At 41.3% G+C, this 27839-nt stretch overlaps 1 long non-coding RNA gene and 1 pseudogene across 3 annotated transcripts; one reads left to right on the forward strand and one right to left on the reverse strand.

Moving 5' to 3' along the window:
- Positions 1–2414: 2414 nt before the first annotated feature.
- Positions 2415–2543, reverse strand: LOC114802757 (uncharacterized; annotated as a pseudogene).
- Positions 2544–7345: 4802 nt separating this feature from the next.
- Positions 7346–12032, forward strand: LOC114802366 (uncharacterized). Of its 3 annotated transcripts, XR_003751718.1 has the most exons (9): positions 7346–7710; positions 7789–7913; positions 8327–8393; positions 8516–8598; positions 8670–8793; positions 8869–8960; positions 9040–9126; positions 9397–9668; positions 9792–12032. It is a non-coding gene; the product is annotated as an uncharacterized LOC114802366 (long non-coding RNA). The 3 variants fall into 3 exon arrangements; XR_003751716.1 differs by having other exon boundaries at positions 7346–7913; XR_003751717.1 differs by lacking the exon at positions 9040–9126 and having other exon boundaries at positions 7346–7913.
- The last annotated feature ends 15807 nt before the right edge of the window (positions 12033–27839 follow it).

Genomic DNA, 27839 nt, shown 5'->3' on the forward strand with positions numbered 1-27839 from the left:
TTAGGACTGCAATATGTACAGATTGGGCATTAACATGACCTTATATCATTGCCAATTGTTTATTCATCCATCTTTGCTGCATCCTAATCCTCCAAAGTGTTGGTCCATCTTCTGAAGGATATGCCTGTCCTCTCACATGGTTCTGTTTGATGGGTGTGGCAGAGGTGTTCTGAACTGGAGAAACTCCATAGTGAATTGGCCCACACTCACACAAACCTTTTTAGGCGGCAGGAGGAGTTTGCCCCTTTCCCCCGAGGTATGGAGCGTACCGTGGGATACCTGTACCTTTGCACCCCTTAATATGTATGGCGGTATAGATGCACAGCATTAATTCTGAGCCTCAGCTGTGTGGGTTTTATGTGAGAGGAGGAGTTTGAATGCACCAGCTTCATTTCCATTCGCTCTCTCTCTCTCTGTCATTCTGAATTCTCTCTCAGGTCGGTTTTATGAAGCTGTCAGAGGAGAGAAGTTCATACATCAAAATTCCTGAACTGTACTACCAGTTGAGAAATACACACACACAGTTAGAGGAAATAAAGATGTCAAAAGGTTTTCTCAGGATTCCCCATCTTTCCATTGTTTGTTCCTCATTTTGTGAGTCCACAATAAATTGGGAATACTAACACAAGAATTACATGACCATAGTGTCAGCTAATATAAAACTATTAATTTAGTGCTATTCCATACACTTCCAACCAAAGTGGTTACGGTGTATGGAATATACAGAACAATATGTACTGTGTATGGAATTCTAGACCCTATGAGATGATTGTGTTGGGCGGTGGTTGCCTGGAAGCAGAATCAGAAGGTCAAGTTTTTAAATTGATCAACCTGCCATGTGGCAACTGTGGTCCCCTTAAGCAAGGTGCCACCCCCATACATTGCTCCATGAACACCACTTATGGCTGTTTGCTGATCCTACACAAAATGGGTTAAATGCAGACATCATGTTTGGTTGTGTGCACTGAGAGAAGAGGTGAGAGACTTCTGGAACCCTGTCCTGTTTCCAACTTCCTTGCTGAGGTAGAAATGAAGGAAGCTCCTGTCTAGCACTTGAGGCCTACAGAGAAGATGTGAACAGTCCTATTCAAATAGACATGACATGAAAGACATGAAAACCAACAGCACAGCATCCCAGAGAAGCACATTAGAGTACACGTAGTACTGCACACTGCTCACCAAGGATGATGGTTAAAAGCAGAGGACACATTTCATTGTGTCACTGTGTGCTGTGCTGCACCGTTTCACAATGACTGTAGCTCTCTTCAAGACAACACAGACACAGGTCGTCTCTTGATATCGGCTTTATTGCGTGGACGTTCTTGTAAAACTTGCGCCATGCACCTTGTGCCGTGAGAACTGTATTTAAGTAAACAGTAAAACGTGTTAACAATTATACGATACAAATATTCAACATGAACATAAACAAAACATTTCTTATCAAGTACCTCGTTGGCTGCTTGTCCTGAAAATGAGATATGTCCCTGCATATAACCCTTTATTTTAGCTTAGCGGAGCCTCGTGGAAGACATCTGCTCACCTGCAGTCCATGTGATGGATCTCGTGTCTTTTCTCGCGAGACTTGGTTTATAAATCTTTACATTCAAAATTAACTATAAATCACATATAATGTATACATCAGATTTCAAACAAAAATTAATTTAACAATAATCATAAAGCATGCAACACATAATAATTCAATCTTTCATATCATAACTTGTTAACATTGTCCATTGGAAAATGTATTTGTTTAGTCTAACCATGTGAAGTCTGTGTGGATGGACATGTTAAATGTTAGATTTCTGAATATGTGTTTTCTTTGTTATTTAAATGTAGCACTACATCCATTTATTTTTGATCATTAATAATTTCATGATATAGGGTGCAGCAAGATCATCTATTTCTGCCGTCACATGTTCTTGGTAAATGTACAGTGTAAAATTAATGAATATTTCAGAGCATCCCGAAATAAAAGTAACCAACAAGAATCCAAAATAAACCCAATATAAATCTGTAGTTTCTGTAACATATCTAGAGGCATTTTCTAACCATTAAATCTATATAAAAGGATAAAAACTGTACCAGGTCGTAGAAATGTTCTTCACTGAAATGTGCATGCAGCTTTGTGGGAGAACCTCCACAGTTTTGTGTTTGCGTTCTATCAGTCGATTGGTGATCTCTGTTATGTGATAAATGCCACGTTCTCCAGCCTCATCCAGATGACTCAGATTCAGGCTTTGAAGCTGAGGGAAGTAATGTTGAGTGGGTGGTGATCACCCACTCAACATTCATTGTGTTTGTGACAAACATTCTGTCGGTGCTTTGTGGCACCTCAGTGGCACCTTGGCGGATCGGGATTCAAACCAGCAACCTTCTGATTATGGGGCCGCTTCCTTAAACACTAGGCCACCACTGCCCCATACAGTCGAGATTCCCACATTTGGGGAATATGCAGGGGTCAGCACAGCCGAAGTGCAATGGCTGAGCCTCACCCTGGGTGATCCGCCTTCTTGATCACGGTATCTCCCCTGCTAGGTAAGTCACTATGGGCCCCTGGGTAATCAGTATTCCTAATGATTCATCAATAATCATTATTCTCTTTGATCGATTAGAATCCTACACATTTACAAACAGCGGCCTGGACAGCAGACATGCACCGGCGCAGGTGAAGAATCTGCGCTGCAACGTGAACTTCAGAACATTCCTGCAGACCCCTCAGCAGGGAATATGTACCTGAGATCACAGAAGTTCAATTACACACACTACCATCAGTGTTTTTCATTTAATATTATTAATTAGGACACTTTATTGCCCATAGACTATACGTAGTATGTTCGTTTCATTTTTGGCGGTGATTTCAACTTTGTTCTCCAGCCAAATCTGGACAGATCACGTCTCACACTGTCCAAGATGGGAGTCTGCGGCTGCTGTTTTGTTATTTATGGAATGCAATAAATGGTTTGACCTCTGGAAATATACCAACCCAACATCCCAACAATATTCTTTTTTTCACCTGTTCACCACTCATATTCCAAAATAGATTGTTTTCTTGATTGATAGTAGGATTCTCTGTTTCGTTTCAAATAGTCGATATCCTAATATTGTGATCTTTGGATCAGTCCCCTGTGCAAGTAGACATAACACTACAATTCGTCAAATAGGACACCTCGACCCATTACTGCTTTCTCACAAAATCATTTAAAGAACAAATGGATTTCTTTTTCAACGTCAACCTCACACCTCGAATGTCTTTCCTTACTATTTGGGAGGCCCTCAATACTTTCCTTAGAGGCCAATGAATCCCGTATACAGCCCATGGGAGGAAAATGCATAATACAGGAAATAGGCACAAAATGAGCTGGTTCATTTTCATAATCCAGCTCTATACAAGTAAAGGATGTTTTTGCAAGAAGAATTTAACAGACTGAACGGCTACATTTGAAGACTAGATGCACATGCTATGAACAGCGATAAAGTCGGCAGGTTACTATCTCATCAGCTTAGACAAGTTCAGACCAGCCACATTTAAGTACTTCTACACCAATCTATACACCTCACAGGCAGTTAATTCAACCCAAAATTAATTGTTGATTAATTGGAAATTCCTAAAATTAGCTGTGAAGACCGATCATGCTTGGACCTTGGGACATCCTGCAAAGATATAACATAAGCCATAAATTCTATGCAAAATGGTAAATCACCTGGTCCAGATGGATGGATCCCAATTGAGTTTTTTAAAGTTTTTTCAGCTGACCCGTTTTAAGTAAACTTTTTGAGGCAATTCTTTCCAAACAGAAACTGCCCTGTACAGTGACCCCGGCAGTCAAAGTGGTTCTACCCAAAATAAAATTCTTTCCTGGCCAGCCGCCTGGATATAGTGATACCTAAAATAATGTGGGGTTGACCCAGAGTAAACTGGTTTCATACCAGACAGACAATCATTTTTTAATATGCGTTGTTTATTTTATATATTATACTCCTCTCACTCCATCCTTCAACTGGAAATTGGTATCTCTGTAGACACGTTTGACCAGGTTGGTGGAAAGTACTTAAATGCAGTTCTGGAAAGGTTCGGCTTCAGTCCGACATTTATCATGTGCGTTGAAATGCTGTATAAATCATCATTGGACTAACTCTGTAATATCAGATTATGTCCGTGTACAGTGGTGGTGTAGGGGTGGCCTAGCAGTTAAGGAAATGGCCCCATAATCAGAAGGTTGCTGGTTCGAATCCCGATCTGCCATGGTGCCACTGAGGTGCCACTGAGCAAAGCACCGTCCCCACACACTGCTCCCCGGGCGCCTGTCATGGCTGCCCACTGCTCACCAAGGTTATTTTCACCATGGTTAAAGATAGTGCTGCACGATTAATCTAATCGCAATCGTAATTGCGATGTCAGTCTGTGCGATTACATGAACGCAAAAAGCTGCGATTTAAATGTGACGTGTTTGGTCACATGACTCTCGATTCGGTTCAGTGGAGACCTCAGATTCGTGACTCACATAGACATCTGGGTAGACGTAAGTCAACGTCGCCACCATATTGCGATAGGCTGTTCAAGTCATCCTCCAAACAACATTTGGGCTAAACGTAGGCATTAATTATTTAGACTGTTCTTAGCTGTTTAGTTAACTTTTTTCAAATTTTAAAGGTTTCCTAAAGAATTTCACATCAGTTTACAAATCTTAACCTTAGCTAAGCTAGCAAAGCTGTGCATCCCTGTGTTCAAGTCAGCCTCCAAACAACGTTTTGGTTAAACGTAAGAACTATAATACGGGATTTTATAATGGCCAAATATAATCAAAACAGTTGTTTAGCCTTACCAGGGTTTGTCGTTCGACAGTAATGTTTTTTAAAGTATTCTACTAAATTAAATAATCATATTTTGAAAGCACTGGGCATTTCAAGTTGTTATAAGTAGTTTGTATGTTTTACTTTGAAATTAAACATTTCACTATTAGTAATTTGTATGCGACCTTTCATTGATATACAAGCAAGTCCCCTTTATCATATCGCAATCGCATATCGCAATATTGATCTCAATAATTGCAATATGTCTTTTTCCCCATATTGTGCAGCCCTAGTTAAATACAGAGGACAATGACACTCACTATACTTTCTTTCACAAGACAGGGTTGTAGATGACCTTTTAATGTGTTTGTCTAACCCTTTGGAATCCATTTTTGGTATCCATCCACCCTCATGGGAGAGAACTAAAGTGGCATGGGAACAAGATCTTAACATCGTACTTACAGAGGAGAGCAGTGTTTAAATACTGTCCATTACATCGCCTGCACTTCTCAGCAGATAAACTTGCAAAAATATTCCCAAATACCAGCTCAGAGTGGCCACAATGTCACAAAGGGCCATATGTTTTGGAACTGCCAGTCTTTCTATAGTTTCTGGGAAAAAGAATTCACTGTCATATCATCAATAAATCGATTGAACCTGCACCATATATCTTTTTTTTTTTTTTTTCTTTTTTGGAATCCCCCCCTCCAGACACAATTTTCACTGCATCTCAAACTACGGCAGTAGCCTTTGCTTCATTAATGACCAGAAGACTTATTCTTTTGCTGTGGAAATCAGATATGCCCCTTCTTTCAATAGTTGGATCATGAAAATAATAGTAAAAACAAGATCACTTCTATTACAATTTATATAACATTCATATTTATTCATATTCAGTGATTTCAACAGTTTCCATTTAATGATTTTTCTTTAATACAATGGCACCGCTGTTTTCATTACATTTACAGCATTTTTACCAGACTGATTGCTTTAAATTTGGTCTGGACACCAGAAATAGAGGAAAGAATTGTGTTCAAACAGCAATGGTTGTTGTGGTGATATTTCTGCAGAGATATTCACTGGGCCGATCTTCATCTGTGTGTTGACCGGAGCCAGCGCGTACTGCTGCTCTGAGGACAGATCCTGGAAAACCCACTGCTGATGCTGTAGGGTCTGGCTGTTCTGGTGCTGTGGTGGAAAGTTCACCAGATCCTGGAAATCCTCATCATTGTACAGTGGTGGTGATGGTAGTGACATGTTCAGCAGAGCCTGGAAATCCTCGTCATTGTAGAGCGGGGGGACTGGTGTGTTCCCTGGACCCTGTTTCTGACAACACTGCTGCTGGTCCTGTTCAGCGTGGACTTGTTCGTAGAAATTCAGGTAGGACTGTAGCTCAGATTCTACTGAACAGCTCTGCTGATGCTGCACGGAGCTCGGCGGCTGCTCTGAAGCGTCGCACTTCATGTGCAGCTTCTTCCCCTCTCTGTGTTGTTTCTTGTGCGCTTTCAAGCTGGTTTGATGCGCATATTTCTTCCCGCATTCGTCACACTGGTGTGGCTTAATGCCAGTGTGCACTCTCTCGTGGTATTGCAGAGTAGCTTTATGTGTAAAGCTCTTTCCACACTGGTTGCACTTGTGGGACTTCTATTTACTGTGGACTTTCTGGTGGGTCTTGAGATTAGAGACTTGTGAAAATTGTCTACCACAAGTCTCACACTTAAATGGCAGATCACCGCTGTGTAATAGTTGGTGTCTTTTAAGATTTGGCTTTTGTGAGAAGCCTTTCCCACATTCAGAGCAGCAATACGGCTTCTCCCCAGTGTGGGCTCTCATGTGGATCGTAAGTGAATATATCTGAAGGAACCCCTTGCCGCACTGTTTGCACTGGTGTTTGCACTCCCCATGTTTTGGGAGGTATGTGGAGGTGCTACCATTGCCCTGGGTGATGTTCCCCCAGGGGATGGTCTCCACTGGCCAGTCTTGTCGCTCTGGATGCATTTCAGAGCTTTCGCTAGACGTGAACAGTATAAACTAAGAATCAGTTCTGAGGCCTCTTTACTGCCAGTCATTTAAATAGTTAGCTGTATGCAAATATTATCACATAAACGACCACTCAGCAAGCTGCATGTTAATAGCTTCATTTGGTGACCAGTAAGGACAAGGCTAATGTATAATGACGCCATGACATAACCAACCAATCAGCATTTTAGAGGCTTTGTTAGGTGACCAATGAGAACAAAAGGAAAGTAACCAGCCAATCAGCAAACTGTTGATACAAAAACAATTTACCGTTGCCATAGTGACCACGTAGCGCTCTCCCTTGTGACGATATGCGGTAAATTCCACAGTTTTTGTGACGCAGTTCCTGTCGCTTTTATTCCTGTTTGTGTGCGTTTGCAACAAAGGTTCTGTATGTTGGGTTTGTCAAAAACTTGAATTTCAGATATTGATACTAAAAATTAGTATTGATACTAATTAACACTGTTTTGCCCGTTCAGGCGATCGCCTGCAGACTACAACAATTTTTAACAGGCATTGCAGCGGGCAGCCCCACCCCCGACTACCTGTAAACGTAATTAAATGTATTTGTTCAGCACCAAGCTTGCTAGAAATTGTAAAAAGCAGTTCTGTCTGCAAGTATTTCGGATACCAGATGAATGGTGAAAACCATCTGGACAGGACCAAGCCCGCTTGGACCGGGATGAGGGCGATCGCGTGGTCCTAATGATGCGGCTGGTGTCTTGCTTCGCACCGAGTAGCAGAAACCGCGAGTAGCAACGTCGTGGGGCACAAACTATAAAGCGGCGGCTGTTTCGCCGCTTTCCGACGTTTCATGCCGGTGTTACTGAAAACTCAGTTCCCCCATGTTCCCCCTGGCGCGCGCTGATTTCAAATCGTGACGTCACACGCTACTGCAACGTTAGGCTACTTCTCTTTATTTAGACTTTTTAGCTGCCTTTTTAATGTCTTTATTCGAAGAGTCTTTAATTTTTACAGATACCATTCGAAACGATTGAAGTCGCGGGAGTAGATATGCAGTATCTATAGAAATCGAACTAGAATTGCTGGTGTCTTCCTCCTGTAAGTCGCTTTGGATAAAATCGTCTGTAAAGTAAATTAAAGTAAGTCTACTTGTAAAAGTATATTATGAGTGACTGTTTCCTGCATTCACGTGTAATTATGTACCCGAGTGATTTCCAGACATGTCACATATCTAGTTTAGAGGATGGAGAAAGGAGAATGGTATATATACACACACACACACACACACACCAATATATTGTATGTATATACAGATATTTTGAATACTCTCATCCACTGTTTTCTCAGACTATTTATTGTATAGTGAACTTCTTATATTACATAGTTTGCATATTCTCTATGATATTTATGTTTTGCTGCTCTTGTAATGTAATTTTCTTCCATGACAATGTAAATTTTCAACTTGTGGGACTAATAAATGATAATCTTATTTTATCTGACTGTAACATATCTGGTCAACCTACCTAAAAATAACGGGGAACATTTTTGCCAGGTACCCAGGATATAACCGCCTCTCCACTAATACCACATCAGCAACCAGGAAATATTATCAGGACTTGGTGAGATAGAAAGGCTATCCAGCGTTATGATGTAGTTAGAGAACTTATGTCTAGCTTCCGTCTTATCAGGGTTTAACAGAAGAAAGTTGGCCTTTTTTTGGCCATTTTTGATGTCTTCATAGCAAATATTGGCCATACCTCCAGAGAGTGTCAAGAAGTTGCCCAGAGCTCCAGCCCCATGACGCCTCATGACTTCAAATGTCAAGTGAGCTGTTATTATATGTAACAAAATCACTTTATGTTGAACGCTCCTTCTAAAATGTATTGTTTTTACAGTATTCTAAACAGGTTAAATGAAGGGGTGCATATCAGGAGGGGGCTGGATTGACAGTAGGGGAGGAGGTGGACCAGGGGAATGCCTCTCTCATATAGCAGTGACCACAAAACATGTCAAAAGCAGGTGAATTGCCATAATTTTTCTCACTGAAGGTCTAAAAAAATAAGTGAAGTCATAACATCCTCTTTCCTGTTGCAGGCCATACAGACATGCTGACCCTCATGACCATGCTTTGGAATCAGCAAAAGATGAACAATTTGGCTACCTCACTGTGTCTCAGACATCTGAAAGTAATTGCACTTTGCATTAATCATAATAGAAATTGCATTCATCTTTGTGCTTTGAACATTTATTTAATTGTATTTAAAGACCACAAAAGTTCTGGCAAACCAGCTGCAGAATCTGGAGTCCCTGAAGGCAGAGTTGGCAGTGACTGACAGCCAGGTGGAAGAGTAGGTCAGTGAGTGGGCAGAGGGTGAGGCTTCTGAGCAGACTTTTATGTAGATGTTATGAACTGCTGGTAACATTCTGTATTGCCTGGTTTATTCAGATGCACTGAGGATATATTCTGATGCATTGCACTCCCTGCATGGCATATTTAGTCATTTTCTTAATAAGTTCCCACTTATTCTAACCTATTTTGTTATAATGCTAAATCAATGATGTATAACGATTAGAACGTGCACTCCTGTTACAAAAGGCAACATAAATGTTTCCTCTTCACAGTAACCTCCACCCACACTAATGAAGCTGCTGCCTTGGCTAACAGAATTGAGGTGCTGGTTGCGAGCATCAAGAGACGTTTACAGCAACTTTATAAAGACTCAGACAGCAACTAAAGTCGAGCCAGAGTCTGCTGCAAAATTAGGGAGGAGAAAGGAATCCTGACCTCTTTTGTTGAAATATACATAACAGATTGGTTCAAAGCACAGAGGGTCTGTTCTTGGAAACCATCCTGTCTGAACTAACAGGATGGCCATGGCAGCTGCCACACAGGGGTAGGTACAGTAGTCACTTCCTACGTATCACATCTGAAGTGATTCTCTGTTAGACTTCATATATTCTTGAAATGTTGATCTTTCTACGAGATTAATTGTACTTTTGTCATAAATGCTTTCCAGAATCTGTCAACCTCAGAACAAAGAGAAGATCTGATGTTTTAATGGCATTCAACTCCCTTTCAATTCCTTTCAAGAGTTCTCCAGCTAGATTACAACTACAGCATTGCAAAGTATGTACTTATAATATTATGTTAGATTAATTTACATGTCATGTTGATGGTGAAGTTACTGAAATTGGTTTTATCCCGTTATCCCAAGATTCACCTTGGGGATTAAGTGAAGACTGTTTAAATCCGAGAAATGATGGTAATTGTGAGACAGAAGTACCTGCAAGTTTTGACTGGAGTTGTGCAAAGTGTTTCAGATGAATATTCTAACAGGGGAGTGGTGACCTAGAGGGTAAGGAAGTGGACCCGTAATCAGAAGGTTGCCGGTTCAAATCCAGAACTGCTAAGGTGCCGCTAAGCGAAGCATCGTCCCCACACACTGCTCCCCGGGTGTCTCTCATGGGTGCCCACTGCTCACCAAGGGTGATGGTAAATTTCTGTGTGCTGTTTCACACGGGCAAACACTTCACTTTCAGTGACTGAATTTTCTGACACATTCTGAAGTCCACACCAGAGTATCTTCAGCGCTTGTCTAACTTGTATTCAACCTTCCATGTTGATGCATTGTTTTATTGTGTGTATGCAGGTTTTTAATCTATTTGAAGCTACTTTTACATTTTGAAAGGTCCAAAACAAATGTAGTAACAAGAAAATTATTTTATAATTGTGCATTTTAATTACGTATTGATTCCTGTGTACAGATCCATATACCTTTCCTAGCTTTGGCACACATACCATATTAATTTGCATTCGTCAGTAAAGTTTTTGACATTGGTGTAAATATACATGCTCAACTGAAAAAAATGATGTCTGGTAAAATTAAGAACTAAACAAATCAAACCTTCAGATTTTGTGATGCATTTTTTATCTGTTGTATGTGGTGTGTACTGCATGTAACCCTATCACTAATGAAACAAAACCCAGCCCACTCCCTAACCCCAAGTGGAATTTGTGTGGGCTAACCCCAGTAGTTACAGGGACAGTCCCCCCCTGGAGCAATTTAGGGTTAAGTGTCTTGCTCAGGGACACAGTGGTAGTAAGTGGGATTTGAACCTGGGTTTTCTGGTTCATAGGTGAGTGTGTTACCCACTAGGCTACTACCACCCCATAAACATTAAACATTTTATTTATTGACTACATACAATATGGGTGATTCTGTCGGAAATGTTTGAAAAAAAATTGCTGTAATATTTGCTCTTTTACTTGTCCTAATATTTAATACTCTGATAATGTGGAACATTTAATTTCAGTGTATTTAAAAATGAAGCTTTTGTCTGAATGCTTATAGAGTTCACAAAATTTTAATGTGGAAGTTCATTTTAACAAGTGAGACTAGTTTTCTGTGTCCCATGCATCATGTGTGAAGTTTGTAGGGCTGCTTATATTGCTTTTGTCACAATTTTATTTTGAACTACCTAGTAAGAAGGCAGGACATACATGTCACACTTGGTCATAGTTCTGAACACTACTTATGGGGATAAAGTAACTTGTGTTATCATAATGTCCCGTGCATCACATAGAGACTTGTCCATATGCAGATTGTAAACTAGAAAGCAAAGTGTAAGAAACTATAATGATTTGGGACAGGATGAAATAACAGACAACATAGCTGTGCTGTTACAGGCAATTGTGGGAAGAAGCTGTTTGTGGCCTGCAGGAGGGGAGAAGTGAAAAAAGATTGTGATCAGAGTGGGATTGATTCGTGATATTTGAAACATCTACTGGGCTTTTTTTATATTATGAAGGAGCACACAGCGAGATGGCCTACCTTGCACGTAAGTACTTGGCGACACCTGCCACATCCATACCATGTGAGAGGTTGTTTTCACTGTCTGGGCATGTTATTCAAAAAAAGCGAGCTGCCCTATCATCTGAAAATGTAAACTTTGTTGTGTGTTTGAGTAACTGGCTCAGTACAAATACTTAAGTAACATGGGCACACCATGAACTGCAATGTTTCTTTCATGTAAAGCACACAGCAAACCTGTTCAGTAGTCGATGTTGCTAGAAAATGTATACATTTATTGTAGTTTTTGCTTAGACATGTTTGAAGAGTTATTGTGTTTCATTCAATCTGCCAGAAAGACACCGTTACATGTTTATTCAATTATAAGATACATATGAATTGTAATTCTGTATTGTAATGTTCCATTTAATTTATTTAAAATTGTGTTTAAATGTAATTTTGTGATATTGTTTTAATTAATTGTAAACACAGGTTCAATATTATTTTTGAATTAAAAGACATTAATCTGCACAAAGCACACATTTGTCTACTCCTATGTTGATAAGAGTATTAAAAACAGAATGTTTAGGAAAGACTTAAAGGTGTGATTAATGTGCAATTAATTGCGAGTTAACTATAGCAAACATGAGATTAATCTACTAACAGCCCTAATATATATGTCATAACCTTAGCGCCAGATTTTATTAAACTACAGTCGTGACAAAACTGTGTCAGCAGGGGGCGGAAAAGTACAAATTCTAATTTAACAGGTGAGAAAAAAAGTGGACTGAGGATGGGCAAAATAATTTGATTTATAAAAAAAAAACAAAAAAAACACCGCCAACATGTTCAGACATGACAGGTTACCATGACTACTGTAAACAAACCACAGAGTCCTGATTGGCCGAGGAGATCTTAATTAAACAAAACTTAGATTTCAGTTGCTTGCCAACCTTGATTGACTTTTATTTCTAATTTTATTGCTTCTTATAACTTAATACAATTTTAACTTGCTTTTTCTTTCAGGATACTGTTGTTGCGGATTTTTCTTGTGTTATTAACACTTTTTTTCAGCACCATGAGCGCTGAAAACGAATTCGGGCTCCACCGTCCTGAAGAGCCCTGGAGGCCGAGAAGGATGATGGCAACACGCGGCCTTGAGCTGGAGAAGGTGGCGGCGCTCAACATCACCACCCCGGAGCGGCTGCTGCTGGCGGCACGGAGCCCAAATTCTCCGGCCTCTACGCGTCCCGTCCGCCGCCAGCCCCGTAGCCTCCGCGACCTTCGGCGGCGTCCTGCTGAGCCGCGTGTGGAGGGAGTTCCGCGGGGAGCCGGGACAACTGGGCGTCGTCAGGTTCATCGCGTCTGCCACGCCCTGGAAAGGTCTCGGGTGGAGCGCTACCTCCGGGAGGTGGAGGAGGTCGTGGGGCCGGTAAAGGCGCGTCTGGGCCCGAGAACAGCGCCACGCTGCGTTTAAAATGGGACCATAAGGTGGCAACGTAGTGCAGTGTAGACACTGTAAAACGGACCTGGCTGACCATAAAAGTACTTCGTCAAAACTACAGCACCTTAACCAAAAGAATCTCCTAGCGAACTCGGAGCTTCTACAAGGTATCGTATTTTAATGATTGCTAACTAACATTAGCGCTTCTTAGAATGTACATTATTTGTAATTATTTGTGTTATGAGTCGATAGTGATGAGGCATGATAAGTAGCAAATACACCACACACACACACACACACACACACTGATAGGTTACATCTCAAAACACGCCTTCCCCATACATTAGGTAGTAATAATAAAATTCACAGATGGACAAATCTACATTCATCAGCATATAGATTTACTTTTGGGCGAGATAATAGCATTTGTTGCACATCACAGTGGCGCAGGCTTGCACATACATTGCACACACATGCACTAAGACAAATTCTCTCTCTCTCTTTATTTTGCACATAACATTGCACATAGACAAACATTCTACCTACCTACCTCATCTGGATACAACTGGAAACTGAACTGTATTGTTGGATTATTAGTATTACGTAAATTGTTTATTTATATTTTATTTTTACTATTTTGTACCTTTATTTTGTACCTCTCTTTATTCTCAGATGGGCTATAGCAGTACACCCCTTTTTCCTTTTTTTAATTAAAATAAAACTAAGGACAAATAGGCTAACCTATGTTTCATTGTTTTTTTTTCATGTACATCATGAATGTTTCACAGAAAGATTAGTTCTGGAGCCAGTAACCCAAAGGTTTTAAGCTTTGATCTAATAAAAGTATTGAATTTGAATAAAAAAAACTTTTTGTGAAGAATAACAGCCAATTGCTTGCTCATTTTAAGAGGATTTTCATGTTGCATAACACACCATTGATAGAGTTGTTTAAAAACGCAAAAGTTGGAGTTATTTGATTACTCGATTAATCAATGAAAAATACTTGATTCCAAAAATGTTCGACAGTTGCAGCCCTAGCAACAACTACATCAATTAACAAGAGAGATGCGACGTGACCAGGCCTAGAATACAACAAGCCCAACACGCAGAGCGATAATTACACAAATTACTATAGAGTAGTATTAGTAGCAGTAATCTTATCGTATCTTGTAGTTAATAGTAATAGTGTTGTAGAATACACTCGGAGGCAGGTTAACTGCGGGTTCAACCTTGAAAGTAAACCTCTCAACAGACGGCTGAGTTTTTTTACCACGTTCCACTTCTCCCCCCTTTCTGCTCTCATCCGTGGCCAACTCACTACCTTATTTCCACCAAATGAAGGTCATCCACATCAAGAACATCGTGTTTACCAGGCAGGGTGAAGTGAAAATTGGTGAGTATTGCCCTGGTTCTCCAACTCCCAATTAATTTGAGCATAATGTTTTCTCATTTCTTTCTACAGGTGAATTGGGAGCATTGTGGTTACCAGGCAGGGTGAAGTGAAAATTGGTGAGTATTGCTTTGGTCCTCCATCTCCAATTAGTTTAAGTGTAATGTTCTCTCATTTTATTCTACAGGTGATCTTGAGAGCATTGTGGTTACCAGGCAGGGTGAAGTGGAAATTGGTGAGTATTTCCCTGGTCCTCCAACTCCAATTAGTTTGAGCATAATGTTCTCTCAGTTTATTCTACAGGTGTCTTGGGAGTGTCATGGTTACCAGGCAGTGTGAAGTGAAAATTGCTGAGTATTGCTGTGGTCCTCTAACTCCAATTAATTTGAACTTAATGTTCTCTCATTCCTTTCTACATGTGACTTGGGAGCATCGTGGTTACCAGGCAGGGGAAAGTGAAAATTGGTGAGTATTTCCCTGGTCCTCCAGCTCCAATTAATTTGAGAGTAATGTTCTCTCATTTCTTTCTACATGTGACTTGGGAGCATCGTGGTTACCAGGCAGGGTGAAGTAAAAATTGCTGAGTTTTGCCCTGGTCCTCCATCTCCAATTAGTTTGAGCATAATGTTCTCTCATTTCTTTCTGCAGGTCACTTGGGAGCATCATAGCTCCCAGGCAGGGTGAAGTGAAAACTTGTGAGTATTGCTCTGGTTCTCCAACTCCCAATTAATTTGAGCATAGTGTTCTCTCAATTTTTTCTGCAGGTGACTTCGCAGCATCGTACTTACCAAGCAGGGTGAACTGAAAATTGGTGAGTATTTCCCTGATCCTCCAACTCCCAATTAAATTAAGCATAATGTTCTCTCATTTTTTTCTACAGGTGACTAGGGAGTGTCGTGCTTACCAGGCAGGGTGAAGTGAAAATTGGTGAGTATTTCCCTGGTCCTCCAACTCCAATTAGTTTAAGTGTAATGTTCTCTCATTTTATTATACAGGTGATCTTGAGAGCATCGTGGTTACCAGGCAGGGTGAAGTGGAAATTGCTGAGTTTTGCCCTGGTCCTCCAACTCCCAATTAATTTGAGCTTATTGTTTTCTAATTTCTTTCTGCAGGTGACTTGGGAGCATCGTAGGTACCAGGCATGGTAAAGTGAAAATTGGTGAGTATTGCTCTGGTCCTCCAACTCCAATTAGTTTGAGCATAATGTGCTTTCAGTTTATTTTACAGGTGACTTGGGAGTGTCATGGTTACCAGGCAGGGTGAAGTGAAAATTGGTGAGTATTTCCCTGGTCCTCCAACTCCCAATTAATTTGAGCGTAATGTTCTCTCATTTCTTTCTACATGTGACTTGGGAGCATTGTGGTTACCAGGCAGGGTGAAGTGAAAATTGGTGAGCATTTCCCTGGTCCTCCAACTCCCAATTAATTTGAGCGTAATGTTCTTTTATTTCTTTCTACAGGTGACTAGGGAGTGTCGTGCTTACCAGGCAGAGTGTAGTGAAAATTCGTGAGTATTGCCCTGGTCCTCCAACTCCAAATTAATTTGAGCGTAATGTTCTTTTATTTCTTTCTACAGGTGACTAGGGAGTGTCGTGCTTACCAGGCAGGGTGTAGTGAAAATTCGTGAGTATTGCCCTGGTCCTCCAACTCCAAATTAATTTGAGCATAATTTTCTCTTATTTCTTTCTACAGGTGACTTGGGAGCATTGTGGTTACCAGGCAGGGTGAAGTGAAAATTGGTGAGTATTGCTTTGGTCCTCCATCTCCAATTAGTTTAAGTGTAATGTTCTCTCATTTTATTCTACAGGTGATCTTGAGAGCATTGTGGTTACCAAGCAGGGTGAAGTGGAAATTGGTGAGTATTGCCCTGGTTCTCCAACTCCCAATTAATTTGAGCATAATGTTCTCACCTTTTTATTCTACAGGTGACTTTGGAGTGTCGTATTTACCAGGTAGGGTGAAGTGAAAATTGGTGATTATTGCCCTGGTTCTCCAACTCTCAATTAATTTGAGCATAATGTTCTCTCATTTCTTTCTGCAGGTGACTTGGGAGCATCGTGGTTACCAGGCAGGGTGAAGTGAAAATTGGTGAGTATTTCCCCTTGTCCTCCAACTGCAATTAATTTGAGCATAATGTTCTCTCATTTCTTTCTGCAGCTGACTTGGGAGAACCGTAGACACCACGCAGGTTGAAGTGAAAATTGCTGAGTATTGCTCTGGTTCTCCAACTCCCAATTAATTTGAGCATAATGTTCTCTCATTTCTTTCTACAGGTGAATTGGGAGCATTGTGGTTACCAGGCAGGGTGAAGTGTAAATTGGTGAGCATTTCCCTGGTCCTCCAACTCCAATTAGTTTGAGCATAATGTTCTCTCAGTTTATTCTACAGGTGTCTTGGGAGTGTCATGGTTACCAGGCAGTGTGAAGTGAAAATTGCTGAGTATTGCTGTGGTCCTCTAACTCCAATTAATTTGAACTTAATGTTCTCTCATTCCTTTCTACATGTGACTTGGGAGCATCGTGGTTACCAGGCAGGGGAAAGTGAAAATTGGTGAGTATTTCCCTGGTCCTCCAGCTCCAATTAATTTGAGAGTAATGTTCTCTCATTTCTTTCTACATGTGACTTGGGAGCATCGTGGTTACCAGGCAGGGTGAAGTGAAAATTGGTGAGTATTTCCCTGGTCCTCCATCTCCAGTTAGTTTAAGTGTAATGTTCTCTCATTTTATTATACAGGTGATCTTGAGAGCATCGTGGTTACCAGGCAGGGTGAAGTGGAAATTGCTGAGTTTTGCCCTGGTCCTCCAACTCCCAATTAATTTGAGCTTATTGTTTTCTAATTTCTTTCTGCAGGTGACTTGGGAGCATCGTAGGTACCAGGCATGGTAAAGTGAAAATTGGTGAGTATTGCTCTGGTCCTCCAACTCCAATTAGTTTGAGCATAATGTTCTTTCAGTTTATTTTACAGGTGACTTGGGAGTGTCATGGTTACCAGACAGGGTGAAGTGAAAATTGGTGAGCATTTCCCTGGTCCTCCAACTCCCAATTAATTTGAGCGTAATGTTCTTTTATTTCTTTCTACAGGTGACTAGGGAGTGTCGTGCTTACCAGGCAGGGTGAAGTTAAAATTGGTGAGTATTGCTCTGGTTCTCCATCTCCAATTAATTTCAGCATAATTTTCTCTCATTTCTTTCTACATGTGACTTGGGAGCATCGTGGTTACCAGGCAGGGTGAAGTGAAAATTGGTGAGTATTGCCCTGGTCCTCCAACTCCAAATTAATTTGAGCATAATTTTCTCTTATTTCTTTCTACAGGTGACTTGGGAGCATTGTGGTTACCAGGCAGGGTGAAGTGGAAATTGGTGAGTATTTCCCTGGTCCTCCAACTCCAACTAGTTTAAGTGTAATGTTCTCTCAGTTTATTTTACAGGTGACTTGGGAGTGTCATGGTTACCAGGCAGGGTGAAGTGTAAATTGGTGATTATTGCCCTGGTTCTCCAACTCCCAATTAATTTGAGCATAATGTTCTCACCTTTTTATTCTACAGGTGACTTTGGAGTGTCATATTTACCAGGTAGGGTGAAGTGAAAATTGGTGATTATTGCCCTGGTTCTCCAACTCCCAATTAATTTGAGCATAATGTTCTCTCATTTCTTTCTGCAGGTGACTTGGGAGCATCGTGGTTACCAGGCAGGGTGAAGTGAAAATTGCTGAGTATTGCTCTGGTTCTCCAACTCCCAATTAGTTTGAACATAATGTTCTCTCATTTCTTTCTGCAGCTGACTTGGGAGTACCGTAGACACCACGCAGGTTGAAGTGAAAATTGGTGAGCATTTCCCTGGTCCTCCAACTCCAATTAGTTTGAGCATAATGTTCTCTCAGCTTATTCTACAGGTGTCTTGGGAGTGTCATGGTTACCAGGCAGTGTGAAGTGAAAATTGCTGAGTATTGCTGTGGTCCTCTAACTCCAATTAATTTGAACTTAATGTTCTCTCATTCCTTTCTACATGTGACTTGGGAGCATCGTGGTTACCAGGCAGGGGAAAGTGAAAATTGGTGAGTATTTCCCTGGTCCTCCAGCTCCAATTAATTTGAGAGTAATGTTCTCTCATTTCTTTCTACATGTGACTTGGGAGCATCGTGGTTACCAGGCAGGGTGAAGTGAAAATTGGTGAGTATTGCTTTGGTCCTCCATCTCCAATTAGTTTAAGTGTAATGTTCTCTCATTTTATTCTACAGGTGATCTTGAGAGCATTGTGGTTACCAGGCAGGGTGAAGTGGAAATTGGTGAGTATTTCCCTGGTCCTCCAACTCCAACTAGTTTAAGTGTAATGTTCTCTCAGTTTATTTTACAGGTGACTTGGGAGTGTCATGGTTACCAGGCAGTGTGAAGTGTAAATTGGTGATTATTGCCCTGGTTCTCCAACTCCCAATTAATTTGAGCATAATGTTCTCTCATTTCTTTCTGCAGGTGACTTGGGAGCATCGTGGTTACCAGGCAGGGTGAAGTGAAAATTGGTGAGTATTTCCCCTTGTCCTCCAACTGCAATTAATTTGAGCATAATGTTCTCTCATTTCTTTCTGCAGCTGACTTGGGAGAACCGTAGACACCACGCAGGTTGAAGTGAAAATTGCTGAGTATTGCTCTGGTTCTCCAACTCCCAATTAATTTGAGCATAATGTTCTCTCATTTCTTTCTACAGGTGAATTGGGAGCATTGTGGTTACCAGGCAGGGTGAAGTGTAAATTGGTGAGCATTTCCCTGGTCCTCCAACTCCAATTAGTTTGAGCATAATGTTCTCTCAGTTTATTCTACAGGTGTCTTGGGAGTGTCATGGTTACCAGGCAGTGTGAAGTGAAAATTGCTGAGTATTGCTGTGGTCCTCTAACTCCAATTAATTTGAACTTAATGTTCTCTCATTCCTTTCTACATGTGACTTGGGAGCATCGTGGTTACCAGGCAGGGGAAAGTGAAAATTGGTGAGTATTTCCCTGGTCCTCCAGCTCCAATTAATTTGAGAGTAATGTTCTCTCATTCCTTTCTACAGGTGACTTGGGAGCATCGTGGTTACCAGGCAGGGTGAAGTGAAAATTGGTGAGTATTTCCCTTGGTCCTCCATCTCCAATTAGTTTAAGTGTAATGTTCTCTCATTTTATTATACAGGTGATCTTGAGAGCATCGTGGTTACCAGGCAGGGTGAAGTGGAAATTGCTGAGTTTTGCCCTGGTCCTCCAACTCCCAATTAATTTGAGCTTATTGTTTTCTAATTTCTTTCTGCAGGTGACTTGGGAGCATCGTAGGTACCAGGCATGGTAAAGTGAAAATTGGTGAGTATTGCTGTGGTCCTCTAACTCCAATTAATTTGAACTTAATGTTCTCTCATTCCTTTCTACATGTGACTTGGGAGTATCGTGGTTACCAGGCAGGGTGAAGTGAAAATTGGTGAGTATTGCTTTGGTCCTCCATCTCCAATTAGTTTAAGTGTAATGTTCTCTCATTTTATTCTACAGGTGATCTTGAGAGCATTGTGGTTACCAGGTAGGGTGAAGTGAAAATTGGTGATTATTGCCCTGGTTCTCCAACTCCCAATTAATTTGAGCATAATGTTCTCTCATTTCTTTCTGCAGGTGACTTGGGAGCATCGTGGTTACCAGGCAGGGTGAAGTGAAAATTGCTGAGTATTGCTCTGGTTCTCCAACTCCCAATTAGTTTGAACATAATGTTCTCTCATTTCTTTCTGCAGCTGACTTGGGAGTACCGTAGACACCACGCAGGTTGAAGTGAAAATTGGTGAGCATTTCCCTGGTCCTCCAACTCCAATTAGTTTGAGCATAATGTTCTCTCAGCTTATTCTACAGGTGTCTTGGGAGTGTCATGGTTACCAGGCAGTGTGAAGTGAAAATTGCTGAGTATTGCTGTGGTCCTCTAACTCCAATTAATTTGAACTTAATGTTCTCTCATTCCTTTCTACATGTGACTTGGGAGCATCGTGGTTACCAGGCAGGGGAAAGTGAAAATTGGTGAGTATTTCCCTGGTCCTCCAGCTCCAATTAATTTGAGAGTAATGTTCTCTCATTTCTTTCTACATGTGACTTGGGAGCATCGTGGTTACCAGGCAGGGTGAAGTGAAAATTGGTGAGTATTGCTTTGGTCCTCCATCTCCAATTAGTTTAAGTGTAATGTTCTCTCATTTTATTCTACAGGTGATCTTGAGAGCATTGTGGTTACCAGGCAGGGTGAAGTGGAAATTGGTGAGTATTTCCCTGGTCCTCCAACTCCAACTAGTTTAAGTGTAATGTTCTCTCAGTTTATTTTACAGGTGACTTGGGAGTGTCATGGTTACCAGGCAGGGTGAAGTGTAAATTGGTGATTATTGCCCTGGTTCTCCAACTCCCAATTAATTTGAGCATAATGTTCTCTCATTTCTTTCTGCAGGTGACTTGGGAGCATCGTGGTTACCAGGCAGGGTGAAGTGAAAATTGGTGAGTATTTCCCCTTGTCCTCCAACTGCAATTAATTTGAGCATAATGTTCTCTCATTTCTTTCTGCAGCTGACTTGGGAGAACCGTAGACACCACGCAGGTTGAAGTGAAAATTGCTGAGTATTGCTCTGGTTCTCCAACTCCCAATTAATTTGAGCATAATGTTCTCTCATTTCTTTCTACAGGTGAATTGGGAGCATTGTGGTTACCAGGCAGGGTGAAGTGTAAATTGGTGAGCATTTCCCTGGTCCTCCAACTCCAATTAGTTTGAGCATAATGTTCTCTCAGTTTATTCTACAGGTGTCTTGGGAGTGTCATGGTTACCAGGCAGTGTGAAGTGAAAATTGCTGAGTATTGCTGTGGTCCTCTAACTCCAATTAATTTGAACTTAATGTTCTCTCATTCCTTTCTACATGTGACTTGGGAGCATCGTGGTTACCAGGCAGGGGAAAGTGAAAATTGGTGAGTATTTCCCTGGTCCTCCAGCTCCAATTAATTTGAGAGTAATGTTCTCTCATTCCTTTCTACAGGTGACTTGGGAGCATCGTGGTTACCAGGCAGGGTGAAGTGAAAATTGGTGAGTATTTCCCTGGTCCTCCATCTCCAATTAGTTTAAGTGTAATGTTCTCTCATTTTATTATACAGGTGATCTTGAGAGCATCGTGGTTACCAGGCAGGGTGAAGTGGAAATTGCTGAGTTTTGCCCTGGTCCTCCAACTCCCAATTAATTTGAGCTTATTGTTTTCTAATTTCTTTCTGCAGGTGACTTGGGAGCATCGTAGGTACCAGGCATGGTAAAGTGAAAATTGGTGAGTATTGCTGTGGTCCTCTAACTCCAATTAATTTGAACTTAATGTTCTCTCATTCCTTTCTACATGTGACTTGGGAGTATCGTGGTTACCAGGCAGGGTGAAGTGAAAATTGGTGAGTATTGCTTTGGTCCTCCATCTCCAATTAGTTTAAGTGTAATGTTCTCTCATTTTATTCTACAGGTGATCTTGAGAGCATTGTGGTTACCAGGCAGGGTGAAGTGGAAATTGGTGAGTATTTCCCTGGTCCTCCAACTCCAATTAGTTTGAGCATAATGTTCTCTCAGTTTATTCTACAGGTGTCTTGGGAGTGTCATGGTTACCAGGCAGTGTGAAGTGAAAATTGCTGAGTATTGCTGTGGTCCTCTAACTCCAATTAATTTGAACTTAATGTTCTCTCATTCCTTTCTACATGTGACTTGGGAGCATCGTGGTTACCAGGCAGGGGAAAGTGAAAATTGGTGAGTATTTCCCTGGTCCTCCAGCTCCAATTAATTTGAGAGTAATGTTCTCTCATTTCTTTCTACATGTGACTTGGGAGCATCGTGGTTACCAGGCAGGGTGAAGTAAAAATTGCTGAGTTTTGCCCTGGTCCTCCATCTCCAATTAGTTTGAGCATAATGTTCTCTCATTTCTTTCTGCAGGTCACTTGGGAGCATCATAGCTACCAGGCCGGGTGAAGTGAAAATTGGTGAGTATTTCCCTGGTCCTCTAACTCCAATTAATGTGAGCTTAATGTTCTCTCATTCCTTTCTACATGTGATTTGGGAGCATCGTGGTTACCAGGCAGGGGGAAGTGAAAACTTGTGAGTATTGCTCTGGTTCTCCAACTCCCAATTAATTTGAGCATAATGTTTTCTAATTTCTTTCTGCAGGTGACTTGGGAGCATCGTAGGTACCAGGCATGGTAAAGTGAAATTGGTGAGTATTGCTGTGGTCCTCTAACTCCAATTAATTTGAACTTAATGTTCTCTCATTCCTTTCTACATGTGACTTGGGAGTATCGTGGTTACCAGGCAGGGTGAAGTGAAAATTGGTGAGTATTGCTTTGGTCCTCCATCTCCAATTAGTTTAAGTGTAATGTTCTCTCATTTTATTCTACAGGTGATCTTGAGAGCATTGTGGTTACCAGGCAGGGTGAAGTGGAAATTGGTGAGTATTTCCCTGGTCCTCCAACTCCAATTAGTTTGAGCATAATGTTCTCTCAGTTTATTCTACAGGTGTCTTGGGAGTGTCATGGTTACCAGGCAGTGTGAAGTGAAAATTGCTGAGTATTGCTGTGGTCCTCTAACTCCAATTAATTTGAACTTAATGTTCTCTCATTCCTTTCTACATGTGACTTGGGAGCATCGTGGTTACCAGGCAGGGGAAAGTGAAAATTGGTGAGTATTTCCCTGGTCCTCCAGCTCCAATTAATTTGAGAGTAATGTTCTCTCATTTCTTTCTACATGTGACTTGGGAGCATCGTGGTTACCAGGCAGGGTGAAGTAAAAATTGCTGAGTTTTGCCCTGGTCCTCCATCTCCAATTAGTTTGAGCATAATGTTCTCTCATTTCTTTCTGCAGGTCACTTGGGAGCATCATAGCTACCAGGCAGGGTGAAGTGAAAATTGGTGAGTATTTCCCTGGTCCTCTAACTCCAATTAATGTGAGCTTAATGTTCTCTCATTCCTTTCTACATGTGATTTGGGAGCATCGTGGTTACCAGGCAGGGGGAAGTGAAAACTTGTGAGTATTGCTCTGGTTCTCCAACTCCCAATTAATTTGAGCATAGTGTTCTCTCATTTCTTTCTGCAGGTGACTTCGCAGAATCATACTTACCAAGCAGGGTGAACTGAAAATTGGTGAGTATTTCCCTGATCCTCCAACTCCCAATTAAATTAAGCATAATGTTCTCTCATTTTTTTCTACAGGTGACTAGGGAGTGTCGTGCTTACCAGGCAGTGTGAAGTGAAAATTGGTGAGTATTTCCCTGGTCCTCCAACTCCAATTAGTTTAAGTGTAATGTTCTCTCATTTTATTATACAGGTGATCTTGAGAGCATCGTGGTTACCAGGCAGGGTGAAGTGGAAATTGCTGAGTTTTGCCCTGGTCCTCCAACTCCCAATTAATTTGAGCTTATTGTTTTCTAATTTCTTTCTGCAGGTGACTTGGGAGCATCGTAGGTACCAGGCATGGTAAAGTGAAAATTGGTGAGTATTGCTCTGGTCCTCCAACTCCAATTAGTTTGAGCATAATGTTCTTTCAGTTTATTTTACAGGTGACTTGGGAGTGTCATGGTTACCAGGCAGGGTAAAGTGAAAATTGGTGAGTATTGCTCTGGTCCTCCAACTCCAATTAGTTTGAGCATAATGTGCTTTCAGTTTATTTTACAGGTGACTTGGGAGTGTCATGGTTACCAGGCAGGGTGAAGTGAAAATTGGTGAGTATTGCTCTGGTCCTCCAACTCCTAATTAATTTGAGCTTAATGTTCTCTCATTTCTTTCTACATGTGACTTGGGAGCATTGTGGTTACCAGGCAGGGTGAAGTGAAAATTGGTGAGTATTTCCCTGGTCCTCCAACTCCAATTAGTTTGAGCATAATGTTCTCTCAGTTTATTCTACAGGTGTCTTGGGAGTGTCATGGTTACCAGGCAGTGTGAAGTGAAAATTGCTGAGTATTGCTGTGGTCCTCTAACTCCAATTAATTTGAACTTAATGTTCTCTCATTCCTTTCTACATGTGACTTGGGAGCATCGTGGTTACCAGGCAGGTTGAAGTAAAAATTGCTGAGTATTGCTGTGGTCCTCTAACTCCAATTAATTTGAACTTAATGTTCTCTCATTCCTTTCTACATGTGACTTGGGAGCATCGTGGTTACCAGGCAGGGGAAAGTGAAAATTGGTGAGTATTTCCCTGGTCCTCCAGCTCCAATTAATTTGAGAGTAATGTTCTCTCATTTCTTTCTACATGTGACTTGGGAGCATCGTGGTTACCAGGCAGGGTGAAGTAAAAATTGCTGAGTTTTGCCCTGGTCCTCCATCTCCAATTAGTTTGAGCATAATGTTCTCTCATTTCTTTCTGCAGGTCACTTGGGAGCATCATAGCTACCAGGCAGGGTGAAGTGAAAATTGGTGAGTATTTCCCTGGTCCTCTAACTCCAATTAATGTGAGCTTAATGTTCTCTCATTCCTTTCTACATGTGATTTGGGAGCATCGTGGTTACCAGGCAGGGGGAAGTGAAAACTTGTGAGTATTGCTCTGGTTCTCCAACTCCCAATTAATTTGAGCATAGTGTTCTCTCATTTCTTTCTGCAGGTGACTTCGCAGCATCATACTTACCAAGCAGGGTGAACTGAAAATTGGTGAGTATTTCCCTGATCCTCCAACTCCCAATTAAATTAAGCATAATGTTCTCTCATTTTTTTCTACAGGTGAATTGGGAGCATTGTGGTTACCAGGCAGGGTGAAGTGTAAATTGGTGAGCATTTCCCTGGTCCTCCAACTCCAATTAGTTTGAGCATAATGTTCTCTCAGTTTATTCTACAGGTGTCTTGGGAGTGTCATGGTTACCAGGCAGTGTGAAGTGAAAATTGCTGAGTATTGCTGTGGTCCTCTAACTCCAATTAATTTGAACTTAATGTTCTCTCATTCCTTTCTACATGTGACTTGGGAGCATCGTGGTTACCAGGCAGGGGAAAGTGAAAATTGGTGAGTATTTCCCTGGTCCTCCAGCTCCAATTAATTTGAGAGTAATGTTCTCTCATTTCTTTCTACATGTGACTTGGGAGCATCGTGGTTACCAGGCAGGGGAAAGTGAAAATTGCTGAGTATTGCCCTGGTCCTCAAACTCCATTTAATTTGAGCATATTGTTCTCTCATTTCTTTCTACAGGTGACTAGGGAGTGTTGTGCTTACCAGGCAGGGTGAAGTTAAAATTGGTGAGTATTGCTCTGGTTCTCCATCTCCAATTAATTTCAGCATAATTTTCTCTCATTTCTTTCTACAGGTGACTTGGGAACATTGTGGTTACCAGGCAGGGTGAAGTGAAAATTGGTGAGTATTGCTTTGGTCCTCCATCTCCAATTAGTTTAAGTGTAATGTTCTCTCATTTTATTCTACAGGTGATCTTGAGAGCATTGTGGTTACCAGGCAGGGTGAAGTGGAAATTGGTGAGTATTTCCTTGGTCCTCCAACTCCAACTAGTTTAAGTGTAATGTTCTCTCAGTTTATTTTACAGGTGACTTGGGAGTGTCATAGTTACCAGGCAGGGTGAAGTGTAAATTGGTGATTATTGCCCTGGTTCTCCAACTCCCAATTAATTTGAGCATAATGTTCTCACCTTTTTATTCTACAGGTGACTTTGGAGTGTCGTATTTACCAGGTAGGGTGAAGTGAAAATTGGTGATTATTGCCCTGGTTCTCCAACTCCCAATTAATGTGAGCATAATGTTCTCTCATTTCTTTCTGCAGGTGACTTGGGAGCATCGTGGTTACCAGGCAGGGTGAAGTGAAAATTGGTGAGTATTTCCCCTTGTCCTCCAACTGCAATTAATTTGAGCATAATGTTCTCTCATTTCTTTCTGCAGCTGACTTGGGAGAACCGTAGACACCACGCAGGTTGAAGTGAAAATTGCTGAGTATTGCTCTGGTTCTCCAACTCCCAATTAATTTGAGCATAATGTTCTCTCATTTCTTTCTACAGGTGAATTGGGAGCATTGTGGTTACCAGGCAGGGTGAAGTGTAAATTGGTGAGTATTTCCCTGGTCCTCCATCTCCAATTAGTTTAAGTGTAATGTTCTCTCATTTTATTATACAGGTGATCTTGAGAGCATCGTGGTTACCAGGCAGGGTGAAGTGGAAATTGCTGAGTTTTGCCCTGGTCCTCCAACTCCCAATTAATTTGAGCTTATTGTTTTCTAATTTCTTTCTGCAGGTGACTTGGGAGCATCGTAGGTACCAGGCATGGTAAAGTGAAAATTGGTGAGTATTGCTCTGGTCCTCCAACTCCAATTAGTTTGAGCATAATGTTCTTTCAGTTTATTTTACAGGTGACTTGGGAGTGTCATGGTTACCAGGCAAGGTGAAGTGAAAATTGGTGAGTATTGCTCTGGTCCTCCAACTCCTAATTAATTTGAGCTTAATGTTCTCTCATTTCTTTCTACAGGTGACTAGGGAGTGTCGTGCTTACCAGGCAGGGTGAAGTTAAAATTGGTGAGTATTGCTCTGGTTCTCCATCTCCAATTAATTTCAGCATAATTTTCTCTCATTTCATTCTACATGTGACTTGGGAGCATCGTGGTTACCAGGCAGGGTGAAGTGAAAATTGGTGAGTATTGCTTTGGTCCTCCATCTCCAATTGGTTTAAGTTTAATGTTCTCTCATTTTATTCTACAGGTGATCTTGAGAGCATTGTGGTTACCAGGCAGGGTGAAGTGGAAATTGGTGAGTATTTCCCTGGTCCTCCAACTAGTTTAAGTGTAATGTTCTCTCAGTTTATTTTACAGGTGACTTGGGAGTGTCATGGTTACCAGGCAGGGTGAAGTGTAAATTGGTGATTATTGCCCTGGTTCTCCAACTCCCAATTATTTTGAGCATAATGTTCTCTCATTTCTTTCTGCAGGTGACTTGGGAGCATCGTAATTACCACGCAGGGTGAAGTGAAAATTGGTGAGTATTGCCCGGGTCCTCCAACTCCAATTAATTTGAGCATAATGTTCTCACCTTTTTATTCTACAGGTGACTTTGGAGTGTCGTATTTACCAGGTAGGGTGAAGTGAAAATTGGTGATTATTGCCCTGGTACTCCAACTCCCAATTAATTTGAGCATAATGTTCTCTCATTTCTTTCTGCAGGTGACTTGGGAGCATCGTGGTTACCAGGCAGGGTGAAGTGAAAATTGGTGAGTATTTCCCCTTGTCCTCCAACTGCAATTAATTTGAGCATAATGTTCTCTCATTTCTTTCTGCAGCTGACTTGGGAGAACCTTAGACACCACGCAGGTTGAAGTGAAAATTGCTGAGTATTGCTCTGGTTCTCCAACTCCCAATTAATTTGAGCATAATGTTCTCTCATTTCTTTCTACAGGTGAATTGGGAGCATTGTGGTTACCAGGCAGGGTGAAGTGTAAATTGGTGAGCATTTCCCTGGTCCTCCAACTCCAATTAGTTTGAG

Source organism: Denticeps clupeoides, chromosome 13 (assembly GCF_900700375.1).
Source record: "Denticeps clupeoides chromosome 13, fDenClu1.1, whole genome shotgun sequence".
In the NCBI taxonomy this organism is placed as follows: domain Eukaryota; kingdom Metazoa; phylum Chordata; class Actinopteri; order Clupeiformes; family Denticipitidae; genus Denticeps; species Denticeps clupeoides.